The sequence below is a fragment of the Stigmatopora argus genome, chromosome 22, assembly GCF_051989625.1.
Source record: "Stigmatopora argus isolate UIUO_Sarg chromosome 22, RoL_Sarg_1.0, whole genome shotgun sequence".
Taxonomy (NCBI): Eukaryota; Metazoa; Chordata; class Actinopteri; order Syngnathiformes; family Syngnathidae; genus Stigmatopora; species Stigmatopora argus.
In genome coordinates, this window is record NC_135408.1 from 8914777 (window position 1) to 8929851 (window position 15075).

At 38.3% G+C, this 15075-nt stretch overlaps 2 long non-coding RNA genes across 4 annotated transcripts; one reads left to right on the forward strand and one right to left on the reverse strand.

Moving 5' to 3' along the window:
* The first annotated feature begins 2757 nt into the window (after positions 1-2757).
* LOC144068535 (uncharacterized) lies at positions 2758-4755 on the forward strand. Its single transcript, XR_013298192.1, has 5 exons — positions 2758-2936; positions 3476-3562; positions 4058-4149; positions 4415-4434; positions 4676-4755. It is a non-coding gene; the product is annotated as an uncharacterized LOC144068535 (long non-coding RNA).
* A 34-nt stretch (positions 4756-4789) lies between these two features.
* LOC144068536 (uncharacterized) lies at positions 4790-6539 on the reverse strand. 3 transcript variants are annotated; one of them, XR_013298195.1, is made up of 5 exons: positions 6300-6539; positions 6031-6108; positions 5248-5313; positions 5025-5165; positions 4790-4903 (listed from the first exon to the last, which is right to left on the reverse strand). It is a non-coding gene; the product is annotated as an uncharacterized LOC144068536 (long non-coding RNA). The 3 variants fall into 3 exon arrangements; XR_013298194.1 differs by having other exon boundaries at positions 4837-4903; positions 5029-5165; positions 6300-6538; XR_013298193.1 differs by lacking the exon at positions 4790-4903 and having other exon boundaries at positions 4910-5165; positions 6300-6534.
* Between the last annotated feature and the right edge of the window lie 8536 nt (positions 6540-15075).

Below are 15075 nucleotides of genomic sequence, written 5' to 3' on the forward strand. Positions count from 1 at the left end.
CCCACAATCGTTATTCCGAGGAGCGGCAGAAAAAGCCGAGCCTTTTTCTAATGCTTCAAAGGCAACAAACTCAAGACTTTTGGCTAAAAAAGCCCCGTGTACAGAAAAATAGCGTTCAAAACTTTGCTGTCTTTTATTAAAACTTGAATTTTGATTAGCTTCGCAAAAATATATTTCCCCAGACACGATCACGATATAAAAGTGATTTTATGACAACATTTGATAAAGGATGACAAAAGGTCATGAAAATAAGACTCAGCATAGCCGTAAGCCATCCAACCTAAATATCAAATCGTATTTAATACCGATTATTGTATACCATCCCGTAGACAGATATTGAATAACAGTAATTGGACGGAACCAAACCTCTTGGGTGAGTTTCAAATTTCTCCTCTGATCTATCCTGAAATTTGAAATGATAGCTTCACATTCATGTTCTGCCAACCTGTTCCTGATGATGATCCAACTCCCCACTGGAAGTTCTCAACTACTGTAATGGAAGTCATTATGCGCCTATTGTGACAAAGACTTGGAAAAACACAAGGCAATCTGCTCATATTTTGCTCTCTAAACTTCAACAAAGACAACACTTGCATGCTATAGATAACTTTTATGGAAATACATCAGTCTAAGGCACAGGTGTCAAAGTGGCAGCCCGGGGGCCCAATCTGGCCCGCCGCATCATTTTCTGCGGCCCGAAAAAGTCAATCATGAGTGCCGACTTTATGTTTTAGGATCAAATTAAAATTAAGAGTATAGATGTATATTAAATTTCCTGATTTCCCCCCTTTCAAATCAATAATTGTAATTTTTTAATCATTTTTTGTTTTGTTTTTAGTTCAAAAATAATTTTGTAAAATCTAAAAATATATATAAAAAAGCTAAAATAAACATTGTTTTAGATCTATAAAAAACGGAATATCCAGGGCATTTAATCCAGTTCATTTATTCCATTTATTAAAAAAATCTAAATATTATATCTAAAATGGTCCGACCCACATGAAATTTCCCCCTTTTAAATGAATAATTGTAATTTTTTAATCATTTTTTTCTTTTGTTTTTAGTTCAAAAATAATTTTGTAAACTCTAAAAATATATAAAAAAAGCTAAAATAAACATTGTTTTAAATCTGTAAAAATACTGAATATTCAGGGGCTTTAACCCAGTTCATTTAATTCATTTATAAAAAAATATCTAAATATTATATCTAAAATGGTCCAGCGCACGTGAAATTTCCCCCTTTTAAATCAATAATTGTAATTTTTTAATCAATTTTTTCTTTTGTTTTTAGTTCAAAAATAATTTTGTAAAAGCTAAAAAATATATGAAAAAAGCTAAAATAAACATTGTTTTAGATCTATAAAAAACTGAATATTCAGGGCCTTTAATCCAGTTCATTTATTCCATTTATAAAAAAAAATCTAAATATTATATCTAAAATGGTCTGGCCCACATGAAATCGAGTTGACGTTAATGCGGCCTGCGAACCAACCCGAGTCTGACACCCTTGGTCTAAGGCAGGGGTGTCAAACATACGGCCCGCGGGCCGGAACCGGCCCCCAAGGAGGTTCGATCAGGCCCGCAGGATAATTTGAAAGTGGAAAAAATGCATAAAAGACATGGAATTAATATTTTTAATTCGCTGCAATTCATGGATTATCCGCTAAGGGGCGCACTCTTTCCATCAGAGTAGAAGACAAGCCGCATCACTGAGACAGACTGAAAACAGCAGCAACTCCATACATTTTCAGTATGTATTGTATGTGTATGTATGTTTCATGTATGACGTTTACAGATTTACAGGACAGGCGAACACTTTCTTCATTACACATTTAAAATCACTCTCCTTAGTTTGTAAGGTGCACGCAGGGATTACATTTAGATTTTATATGCGTATGTGTAAGTGGTTTAAAAATTCCTTTCTTTAAAAGTCTCATTTAATCTTAAAGTGCATGACTATATTTTTCAGTACCAATTAAAGTTTTGTGCCTTTGTACAATCAGTGGGATCAGTTGCAATGCATATTTGTGAATGATAAAAGTCAATTGCACATTTGTCTAAGGAAATATGAGGTGTTTCATGAAATGTTTTGAAAAAGGATAGTTCATTCAATTTCAATATTTTCCTAATATTCTTGTGCTTCTTTACACCAAAACAAAGGAAAGACATGATATTTTGGTTATTTATAGCAGAGCATGGTATAATTTTAATGGTCTGGCCCACTTGACATCTCTCTAGGCCGTATGTGGCCCACGATGCGAAATGAGTTTGACACCCCTGGTATATAGTAAGGCTTTTTTTCTTTAAAAAACGACATAGTATAGTAAGGCTTTTTTTCTTAAAAAACGACATAGTATAGTAAGGGTTTTTTTTCTCCTAAAAAACGACATAGTATAGTAAGGCTTTTTTCCTAAAAAACGACATAGTATAGTAAGGGTTTTTTTCCTAAAAAACGACATAGTATAGTAAGTTTTTTTTCCTAAAAAACGACAGTGTATATAGTAAGGCTTTTTTTCTTTAAAAAAAACGACATAGTATAGTAAGGCTTTTTTTCTTAAAATACGACATAGTATATAGTAAGGCTTTTTAATTTGTAAAAAATGACCATGTATAGTAAGGCTTTTTTCTTTAAAAAATGACCATGTATAGTAAGGCTTTTTATTTTTTTTAAATGACCATGCAAAGTAAGGCTTTTTATATATATATATATTAAAAAAAACGAACACACTCTTTTACAGCATCAAGACTACAAAAATGGCGACTATAGTACGTCATCTTCCAAACATGGTCATTGAGTCGGGAGGACAAATCACCTCCTATGGGCGTGGTTACGCCCATTGGTGACGCAGGCGCTTAAATTATGCACCTGCGCAGCATCTCGCCCTTTAGCGCAGCCATTTCCATGCTGTCGGTCGAACGACTAGCACCCAAACGAGGTAAGCCCTAGACTAGAGCAATTTACTGGCCTATGTGCATTTTTAACACCCTACCGGGAGATTTTTTTAGGAATCAATTGAGCCAAAACGCCAACAAATCTGTTAGTTTATTGCCAGGTCGAACACACCGTCGACATTTGAAGTATGGGCTCCTTGGCATGTCACTAGCTAGCTTAGCATTAGCCTCACGACATTTGACTTCAAAAGTATTTTGTCCGTATTCTCTCCATTATTGAGTCGTGGGGGAAGACTTCATTTTATCAAACAAAACCGAGATATCAACGGTCAGTTTGCCAGGTGAAGGTGTGTTGAATGTAATGATAGTTTTCACTGCGATTGCTAAACGCCCTTTTCCAATTTGTAATTCTGTTTTAAAACAAAAATCATTTATACAAAAATTGTCAAGCCGACTTTCTCCTAGCTTGTCTGGAAAGGGGAAATTAGCACCGAGCATTCACTAACTTATTTTCATTCTTTATCTTGATCATTTACTTGAAGATTTCTCTTTCCTGTAATAATTGTTTGCACTTCCCAAATAGCTTGGTTAAATCAAGATGAAGCTGTTCCCGTGTGTCCAGAACCATGCACACCCTTGAGGGGAGAGGAGACTGGGCCAAGGTATCAAGGTAATACTAATGACCAAAAAAACCCACCTAAACACATCTGTTGAATCTCCAGTCTCTGTATATCAGGGGTAGGGAACCTATGGCTCGGGAGCCACATGTGGCTCTTTTGATGGTTGCATATGGCTCTGAGCTAAAATATGGAAACCGTTGGTGAGAGAGCCGAGTCCCGAACGCACCAATAGGAACGTCACGTCGGCAGTGGCATTGACTTGTTTTTTTTCATTAGTCTTCTGCATCTATTCTCTCATTGATATTCATTGATTAGCAACAGCGTAACAATGTTGTCAAAAGAATTCAAAGACTTTTTGTATTTAAAAGTGGTAAAATGACTAAAAAAATTGGCACATTTTCATGTATTTTGACTTTTAAATCTTGAGTATAGCTCTCAAGGAATAACATTTGAAAATAGGAATTGTTTATGGCTCTCTCTTTCAAAAAGGTTCCCGACCCCTGCTGTATATGATAACTTTTGCTCTATTTTTTTGCATGCACCAGGTCCATGGTGATGTCCAGACCCTGGAGGACCAGGTGATCTTCCCAGGTTGCCCACTTGAAGATGATGCATCGTCTCTGAACTCTACTCTGAGGTTAATACCGTATTTTCACGCCTATTTGGCGCATCGTTTCTTACGCCGCAGTGTCAGTAACGAGTGCTATTTCTGTATTTTAGACACACAAAGCACGCACTATTTCGTCAGACGCATATGTATTTCATATGGATTAAGATTGAAATGCGATAGAAGCTTATTTCCGGGTTATATTGTAATGTATCCAAGTCAAAACATTCCAATCTCACATTATTTTATTGACTAAAGTTGCAATTTACTAATCCCCTAATCCCCTATTTTATAGGTGATGTCCCGATCCCTAAGGTGAGGAGGATTTCTTTTTTTTTTTCAATCAGAAATTTCAATAAAAGAGATTTGAGTGTCATTTGTCTTTGTTAAAACACTTGGAGAAAAAAGACCCAAGACCCTCAATGGTCTTTTTTTTCCTTTTAATTTTTGGTGTTTATATTCTAAGTGTTTTATAATTTTAGAAAAATTTCAACAGGCTAAAAAGTAAACCAAGTTTTTTTTTGGTGTTTATTCTAAATGTTGCTTTTGTCTACAGGTGGAGAATATCAGCTACGCCAATCAATGTGATCCTAAGTGTGCAAATGTATTTTTTTGAATAAAAATTATAAAATGTCATGTTGCTTGCATTCCTTTGCTAGTTCTATGAAGAAAAATACATGAGTATATTTCAAAGATTTTATTTTCCCACAAATAAAGGTAATTGGGAAGTTCACAGGTCTTCCAGCATTTAAAGATGAATCTCTTCTTGGCACTGGATGGAATTCTGGGGAGGAAAAAAAGAGGGTCAAAGCACAATAGACTAAGTCCAACATTAAAAAAAAATAAACTGGGGGCCAGTTAGGTCAAAAGATTTGACCAAAAAACAACACTAAGTTAGGTTTTACCAACATGAGAAAGACCCATCTCTCTTTTCAGATGTGGTGGGAGATATGGAAAACATACTGGATAGGGGCCCTCAAGATGTTGGTGTCAAAGGCTGTGCCACGCTCCAAAGTCACCTTTCGTTAGCGTTGATTTGGGTGGCCCTTGAAGAGAAGCAAAATAGAGTATTTTTAGTACACATGACATGAAAATAATAAATCAAATAACCTGAAAAACAGGTCTTACGTCATACACGACTTCTTTGGTCTTGTAGATTTGGACAGCTTCCACCATCTCCGTGGCTTTAAACCTCTGCAAAACACCACAGTATGATAATGTCATTGCTTATTTAACCATTTTGATGCACAAATGACTCCCATTCAATCAAAAAAATAAAATACGTCTCACAAAGCTCTTAGACGGAGGAAAAATGGTTGTTTAAACGAGTCAAAAATGACCCCTGCGCTACGGTTGAATGAATGTCTCGCTTAGGTTTTGTCAAAACCACAATTAAAAATCAAAAGGTCCAAGCCCTGAAGTCTTCCTTTAGGAAAGGGAAGGGCAAAGGTATATACGTATTCTAGAAGTGTACTGTTTATTCCTTACACCGCCACTTGATGCCACTAGTGTGGGTGTGAGTTATCCACACAGGATCTTGCTATTAAAAATCAACGCCAACCCAGTTAAAGTGTCTTCATTCAAAATTGGAGTGTATCATAGTAATAATCGGACATAGGCCCTGTCGTCATTATCACAACACAAAAAGCCTACTTGTGATGGCAAGTAGGCTTTTTGTGTTGTGATAATGACGACAGGGCCTATGTCCGATTATTATTATGATACACTCCAATTTTGAATGAAGACACTCAAACTGGGTGCTAAACAAGCTAATTTAGGAAAGCCGTGAACACTGGTCGCTGATATCTAAACATTACTGTGACAACAAAATTTCCCGAATACGGGATGAATAAAGTTATCCAATCCAATTACACGGGTAGAGGAATTAGAAGTTATTAAAAAAAGACTCACTTTGCCGACAAACTGCTCCTTTTTGGCCGTTATGGCCACATTCTTGATGTTTCCCAGCAGACTGTCCTCGTTGAGGGACTGAAACACACAATGGAAGGGTTTCTTTTTAAACATTAAGAGCAATAGGTGATGCAATGTAGCCAACTTGCTAGCAAACATTTGTGTTTGCATCCACGTCGGGGCTACATCACGCCAATGAAGCACGTTCCCGTCAAAAAGCACTCTTGAAATGAGAACTGGGGCTACGAAATCCCCAAAAGACAAAGTACCGAACGCGCTGCATTGTCCTGGAAGAAGTTTGTCGGGTCTTTCTTCGGGAAATCGTCAATTCTGAGCAGCTCAGCAGTCCAACGCGCCCAGCCTCCGGCTCATCCGCCATTTTGAAAAATGGCGGCGTGGGGGCGGGTCTTTTGAACTCTGACCACAGCCACGCCTCGGCCACGCCTATTACACATAGACACAAAAAAAGAGATCGTTTTCATCATAGAGTGCATTAGTCAGGGGGCTGGGGCTGCAAATACTTTTAGGTTGGGCATTAATACATCAAAACATATACATTGTTTTCATAATAACGTACTGTAAATACTTTTTGGTTGGGCTTTAATAATTTAAGATACAATATTGCACATTATGAACATTGCGGTTACATGCACTTCAGTGTTTGTTTTTGACTTCTAAGGTTACATACTTGGATATGCTTTTTCAATTGGGATTCATTTGGCTAAAGCAGGGGTGTCAAACATACGGCCCGCGGGCCGGAACCGGCCCCCAAGGAGGTTCGATCAGGCCCGCAGGATAATTTGAAAGTGGAAAAAATGATAGAAATAGATTTTATATGCGTATGTGTAAGTGGTTTAAAAATTCCTTTCTTTAAAAGTCTCATTTAATCTTAAAGTGCATTACTATATTTTTCAGTACCAATTAAAGTTTTGTGCCTTTGTACAATCAGTGGGACCAGTTGCAATGCATATTTGTGAATGATAAAAGTCAATTGCACATTTGTCTAAGGAAATATGAGGTGTTTCATGAAATGTTTTGAAAAAGGATAGTTCATTAAATGTCAAGATTTTCTTAATGTTCTTGTGCTTCTTTACACCAAAACAAAGGAAAGACATGATATTTTGGTTATTTATAGCAGAGCATGGTATAATTTTAATGGTCCGGCCCACTTGACATCTCCCTAGGCCGTATGTGGCCCACGATGCCAAATGAGTTTGACACCCCTGGTCTAAGGTATTTGATTGTGATTTCACTGCAGTCAGGAAAAGCTAATGTCTGCACCAAAGGACCATAAAATCCTGTTCAAATATCTTTAAAGGACCAAAACATTCAACCAACGTTAGTATCTAATACAAAGTCCGTTTTAATAGAATGAACAACAGGAATTACGATTTAAAGGATGATATAGCGAAAGGGAAAGAGCGGAAGCAAATCCGATGTTTGCTAAAGAACCTTGGGTTGTTACCATGTGGCCACTGGAGCTGTTTCAACCTGAAATTACCCATCATGGCCTGGGGCTCCAAACACATCAATCTAGAAATTTTGAAATGTGCGGACCTGAAGCCCCGTGCGCTTTCATGTGATATTTACCAGCTTGCTGGATGGATGGATTTATTTGTTCTGGAGCTCCTTGTGTATTCATGACATGAATTATGCTTTAGATGCTAATCAGATGGCAGACCCAGAAGCGGTCCCAAAGTATCCCCCTAGAAAACCAATCATTGGCGTGGCATTCTTAGCAGCAAGCGAGCCTTTGCGAGACAAGATTGCACTTGAGCGCAGCCTCGCCGTTTTGAATTTTAGTGCCGGACTAAGCACTGATTAGAAGCATCCTCCCCGCTGATGGAAGCGTTGTTTCTTGATTTTAATGAACTGCTTTACATTAGCAAAGAACCTCTGCACCTCTACTTTTGACTCTCGCTGTTGGAAAAAAAATAGCCAAGGCTCCCGTGGGGGATAAAAAAATGAATAAATGAATCACCACAGACCTGTAAACAGCACATTCTTGAGCCAAGATAAAGAAAAAAAATATTGACAATACCTGCCAGCTATCTTATTATCATGCCCAGGGTTGCTGTTGGCAAAATGGCCCAAGCTGGAGGAAAGTAATTGCAGCGGTCGAGGCATAGGGGAGAAAGATGCCAATGTTTGCGAAGCTTGCAACCCTGATGTGATTGTGTTCTGCCACCCAATATCTACCGCAGTAATGCTTAAGGGATAAAAGGTGTCACGCTGGCACATGCGCCACATCACAGTGACAGGCTCCACCAAGCAGTTGCTCTGAAAAGTAAATGTGTGCAGCGGCAATAACAAACGAAATTGCCCAAATTGCCAATGGCGATCCCGACAAGCTCATTCCCCCCCCAATTTCTGGGTCAGAACGGGGTTTGGTTTCTTGTGGGTATTGCATTTGGAACACAATTTACAGCTTTCAAAAGACATACCCAATCATTTAGGCTGCAAGCCAAGACAAAATGACCAAGTATTATAAGTATAACTCACCATCTTGATTGTATAATGATTTCACAAGGTCTATGTAAATCAGCGGTGCCAAACTCCACTTGGTTTGCGCTGGACCAGTTTATTTTTGGCCCCAAAAAGTCATAAGGGATTGGACATTTAGTCCCATTAATGCCACTCAAAGATGAGCAACCACAGCCAGTTTAACTGGATTTGACCACTCCACCACTGCCATCTAAGTTGAACCATTTTTGGTCAAAAAACCTGATTATCCATCACCCCGCCTCCTACTAAAAATGCATCCGACAACCATCGCCGTTAATGACCGAGTGCCCTACAAAAAGTGAAGTACTAACATTTAGGCAGTAGTTGCCATATAGTATGTTTCAGTTTAGGTAGTATTTTTTTCCTTCACATGTAAAGTGCAAGGTGGAAGAGGTCAGCAGGCTAAGAGGAACATGATAAACGCAAAGCGACTAGCATAGTCGACAGGCCAAAGGGACAGTTTCAGCTCAGAGCTGCACTCTGCCTTATTACACTTGATGTCTTTCAGTGGCTGCCTCCAACTGCTCGTTGCGGTCCCCGCGCTGCAACGTGGTGCTTATCACTGCGCCACAGTTGCTTCGGCTTGCTTCATAAAAAAAAAGTCGGAAAAAAAGCCAAAGACCACAGTAAACAAAGCAGCGAGGCAAAAAAAAAGAATAGTCTCAAATCACGTTACAAATGTTTTCTTTGGCCGGGGAAAAACATGCCAACGCATCACGGGCCAAGTATACTAAAGCGAGGTCACGGGCAGCCAATGACGGCCATAGACGTACAAAAAAAAACATGGCTGGGCAAAAAGATGAAGTTTAAATTAACATTTTTGAGCATGTTCGGTATTACCACTGAATAGAGGAGAATCCACATTTCTGTGTGGTAACCTTGAAGTGAAAAGATCTCAGTTGATATTTTTAAGAAAAATAAGTCCTCTCCAAAGAAGCTCCATCGTGTATCAGAAATGCTCTCCAAGGCCAAAAGGTGAGAGGCTGGCCTTTATCTGAAGTTGTTGGAAAATTCTGTTTCATTCTTGGCATTGCAGACATTGATTTCACCGCTTTGAAATCGGAAGGCAGCCGAGGCATCCCAACAACACGAGGGCCAAATGCGCAGAGGTCCCGCATACGAGATTAAAAAAAATAATAAAAAATTGTAGCGATCGAAAGGTGCATCTTATTCAGCGTTGGCCATGGATGGTTCGCTCGCAAACCATCTATCTGTGGCCCTTCAAAAATGAAGGTAGAAGTTTGGTTCAACGGCTGTTTACCAAAAACCAGACCGAAATTCAAAACAAAGCCAAGACCTAGTGACAGGTGCCCATTTCATGTCCTTGAATGCAATTCCCATTACATTTCACCTTGTTTTTGAGTAGCACTTAAAAGTGATACCTTTCTTATCGCATCAGTGCACACGTCAGTCTCCATCTGTCCAAATTGCTAGTCCGGTTGCATCACATTCTTTCTTCCTTCCCTTGACCCTCTTAAAATGTGACTTTTTATATCAAATTGTATTTGTCCACTACAAAACAGGGCATTAATAGATATATTTTGATATAATATAAAATAATACAAGGAAGGCATTGGGCCCATCTCTGGCGTTAACTCCCAAGTGAGAATCAGTCCTGGCTCGTCCTTGCCACTGGAGCATTCTAAAGGACCGAATTCATCTTAAGGTCTGAAGAAAGTCATCCTCCTCTGTCCATTTAGTCACGCATAATCAAAACACTTAAGCTTATCTGATTCAAACAATTGCATAAGCTAACCGAATAACACCATTAAGATCAAAAAACAACTGCCACAACAATTGCATATCAGGTCGGAAACCAAAATCAACTGCGTAAGAATTTGCACAAGTAAGCATAATAATTTCCATACAAGGTGAACCGAGCGACAGTATTTTGGAACAATATGCGAGTATTTTCGGAAGTTGATTCGATTTTCGCCATCTGCCGGAATCCAAGTCAAAGCAATTTAAGAGTCCTTCACAGATCTTCATTGCGAACTCAGATCAACAGTCCTCGGCCCGGAACTTGGTGATCTGTCAGGTCAATAGTAATAAAAACAATTAAATGTCCTCGGAGCCAGCTGCGGGGGGAGTGTCCTTGATATACTAAGCTTTCGTCTGCTTATAATGATTTAATGTATCACATATACATATAATGACTAATATTCCACACATACATATAATGATTAATACGCACATATATAATAATATCCCAGAACAACCCCAACACCAAACTTCTCCAAATTCCGTTTTCAGTAAAATCAAAGGATGCAAGGCCAGCATGAAATCCTTCCACTTTACTTTATTTTTAACAATGTATTAGTATTTTTTGGACTTGGAAGGCTAACAGCGAATGAAGCAATGTATGTGGATGTCCAATTTGAACAAGGAGAGGAGACAATGAATGAACATTTGTCCAAAAAAATTCACACCATCTTTTGTCATGAACGAAAATGCTATCAATCCAAGCCAGCCTTGCATATTTGGATTTTTCTTTTACCAGGTTAGAAAAGCAATTCAATGTCGCTCGGGGGCAGCTACTTGTTGAAGCCCTTCCTGAGACAACAAACAACCAAACACACACACAAAAACCCAAAACACTAACCGCAATGTGGAAAACAACAGGATAAACTGCACATGCCACCAAACGTGATAGGGACGAATGGACCTCAATGTTCTTTCTACAACCACTATCTCTTTTCATTTACTGGCGGAAGTTGGAGGATATGCTACTCATCATTAATCAACGAGACAAATGAATTCCAAGCGGCGTAAGGCAAAAGGAAACAAGAGTAGAGCCCGAAGAGGAGAGGGCGGGGCCTATAAATCAAGTGCGCTTTGATGAATTCACCTTGCAACATAAAGGACGCAGGCAATAATATCAATCTTTTGGATATTTGACATTCTGTCCTCCTTGTCCCCCAACAGCCCATAGTGTGGCTAATTCTTTAGAAATATTCGTGAAAAATGACCACACCGTATTAACCCTGGCTTGAAAAGGGACTACTATTATTCTGGCAATTTAAACAAACAATGTTCATTTGACCCTCAAGTTCAGAGTTTCTGGAAATAGGCTGGTTGACAAAAAATGCATTGTTTGAACTCTTACATGCTGAAATGATTGTAGTGGTGCAATTCCAAGACTTCAGGCGAGTTTGACTTTATGTCATTTTTCATTGAAAACATTCCGGTCACTTCTTTCCAACCTAAAAAAAAGTAACCATATAGTACAGACTTAGTGTGCATAATAACAGAAGTAGGCGGATAGAAAAGAAGCATCACAATGTACATTTTCTCCACAAGATATTATTCCTATTTTAATTTTGATTTTTTTTTAAATTGACCACATTTGCTTATTTTGATGATGGGCTTACCAGACACGATGAACCTAATGGACTACTTTCTACTCACAATAGAAGTCATGCAAAAGTTGCGATCAAGATTCAAAACAAAAAGTTCCAAACAAAGACGGGGCCACGACACCAACCAAGACAACGAATGAAGCAAAGAAACAAATAAATGTGAGCTTTGCATAAATCGCAGCTTGAGGACTTAATTGAAACTATTAGAATGAATATCAAGAGGGTGCATCTCCATAATGGAACGACATCAAAAATGGATTTGCGCATTAAGCATCCTGGTGTGGTTCAACAAAAGGCCAGTCATTAATCTTGGGCTGGCCTGACAGGTTAGATTTGCCCTTTTAAATATAAATGAGCTGTGAAAAAAAAGGGAGGGAGATGTCCTGTTGGAAAAGCACGTAACTGCACGCAATGCAAAACTGTTAAATACACTGACACTAACAAAACAACAACTTTAGATTGCATTTGGGGTCCGTGACCAAAACACATTTTCATTCATTTGAGCTGTAGTATTTTTTTTTAATTGAAATATTGTTCATTTATAGTTATTTATTCATTTTTTTTACCAATGTACTATTTTAAAAATAGATAATCCTAATTAGGACCTAGCATCCACCTATGTGTATTTGTTCTGTGGCTTACATGGTGTCCACAAATGAGAATGCCAAGGTCTTTATGGGGTTTAAGTTTGTTTTTTTTCTCGCGAAAATAGTCACTTTCATAAAATGAAAAATTAGAGTCTTTTTTCTTTTCTTTTCCAGCATAATAAGAAACATTTCCCACGCTAAAAGGGATGAAAACGAGGTGAAAATACTTGTGTGGCTTGAGGAAAAGCATGCAGACTATGTTTTGAGGTCACGGGCCTAATCAGCAACTATTCAACTGTCTGATTGCAGAAAAAAAACCTTCTCCTTGCCATAATGAGCCTTTTAACAGAAGCTCTGCCCTTTTCCAATCAATAAATCATGCGGCGAATTCATCGGTTGCGTCCCGCAACCTCTCTTTCCCCCCTTTCCCCGGCGACCTCTGGCGCTAAATTGCGAATTCTTCAACGGGGTATCGCTGCAAAACAAGGAAGATTTTTCCATATTTCATCGAGCACGAATAATAATTGGTGGCCGTTGCAAAAATAATGGATGAATAGCGCATTCATTTCACAGCAGTGCAACTTTAGCCTTTCACGATGGCAAGGTCAACGCAGAAGAGGGACAGAATTCAACATCGTTCAAAGCATTGAAAAAGTATGAAAGAGAATTTAGAACCACCCACGTATAGAAAAGAAATTGGATGACGAGAATCAACTCATAACATTACGAAATCAAGGTCCTAACAATAAGATAATAAAGCCATACAGTACATTAAAATATAACGAGATTGGAATCATTATACCTCAGCACCTTACGTATTATTACAAGAAAAAAGTCATTATATTTTGTCATTGTTGAAAATAACAAAACAAGTTATTATGCTGCGTGATCTTATGAAATATTACTAGTTAGTAATGCAATCTTACGAGTAAAAAAAGTCACAACATTACATAATTTTATGTAATCTGGTAATATTGCAAGGTTAAAGTTTCCGTAAATTTACGTTACATAGTATGTATTAGAACTGCACCGAATAATTCGGATTAAAAAGTACATAACAGTATGTTTTATATCCTGTAATTTCACATAGTAAGATTTTAATCCGCTAATATTACATTTTCTGGTTACGTTGACTTTCTAGTAATATATTATTTACTATTGGATTGGATAACTTTATTCATCCCATATTCGGGAAATTTCGTTGTCACAGTAGCACGAGGGTGAGGATGCAGAAATAGGAAAGGCATTTTAGACATAAATAGATAGGTAATAAGTAAGTTAGTCAATAAATACATGAATAAATATATAAATAAATAAGCATGTTGCTGATATATATATATATATATATATATATATATATATATATATATATATATATATATACATACACATACACACACACACATATATACATACATATACATAGATGTACATGCATGCATACGGTAGGTCTTAACACCATTTTTTGTTAAAGAGCCTGACAGCTGATGGGAGGAAGGATCTGCGGAAGCGCTCCTTCCTGCAATGAGGGTGCCGCAGTCTATTTCTATTGCTAAAAGAGCTTCGGAGGGACTCCAGACTTATGCAGGGGGTGGGAGGTGCTGCTCATGATGTACATCATCCTGGTCAGCATCCTCCGCTCTCCCACTTCCTCCACAGAGTCCAGAGGACAGCCGAGAACAGAGCTGGCCCTCCTGACCACCTTATTCAGCCTGTTCCTGTCCCTCTCCGTGCTCCCGCATCCCCAACAGAGCACTGCATAAAACACTCCAGATGCCACCACATATACCAGTATGATTTATTATTAGTACTTACACTCTTACTATATTTTACTTCCCTTTCTTTGCGAGCACCTAATACTTGTGCATAAACGAGAGCGAACGATCACATTTCAGTGCCATTGACGGCAACAGGCGTCCAATACATTTTAAATATCATTGGCCCCTCGCAGTCAAAATGGATTGGACATCTCGCCTCTCAGTGGCAGCTGATATCTTAAGTAGGATTTGTAAGCGTGATTGCACGCTTTAGTCTAACGCCTACATTTTGTTCCTCTGTTCCATAAGCAATTAAATTGCATTGAATAGGATTTTGTTGGCAATGGCTCTTTAAAAAGAGCAAGTGGCACGCGCATTAAACACGGACTCACCAGTTCATTTTCAATGACTGATAGCTGGCTTTCACTTTCTAATCAATAGCAGTATCACCTTTACTTATTTAAAATGTTGGCTCATTACGCCGCGCCGCTCGTGTTATGAGGAGAGCCCGAGGTGAAAATGTAATTAAAATGATAATATCTGCCTTCATCAGCGGAATACTAAAAATAGGCTGTAAAATATGGTGATTATTAAATAGGAATGAAGGAATACCTTTGGGGGGGGGGGGGTGTTTGGGGTTGAGGGGGCGGTTCTTAAAATCAATTCCGGTAATTGAGATCATTGGTGTGTCTTTTTGGGAAGATTTGGTTTGGAATTCAGTGTTATGAAAAGTTCCCAAAATTCAATATCTGCCATTGATGGTGCTTTTTGTCCATTTCCTATGTAAAAAAAAAAAGTAATCAATCCAATAATGATGATGAAAAATAACAACACAGA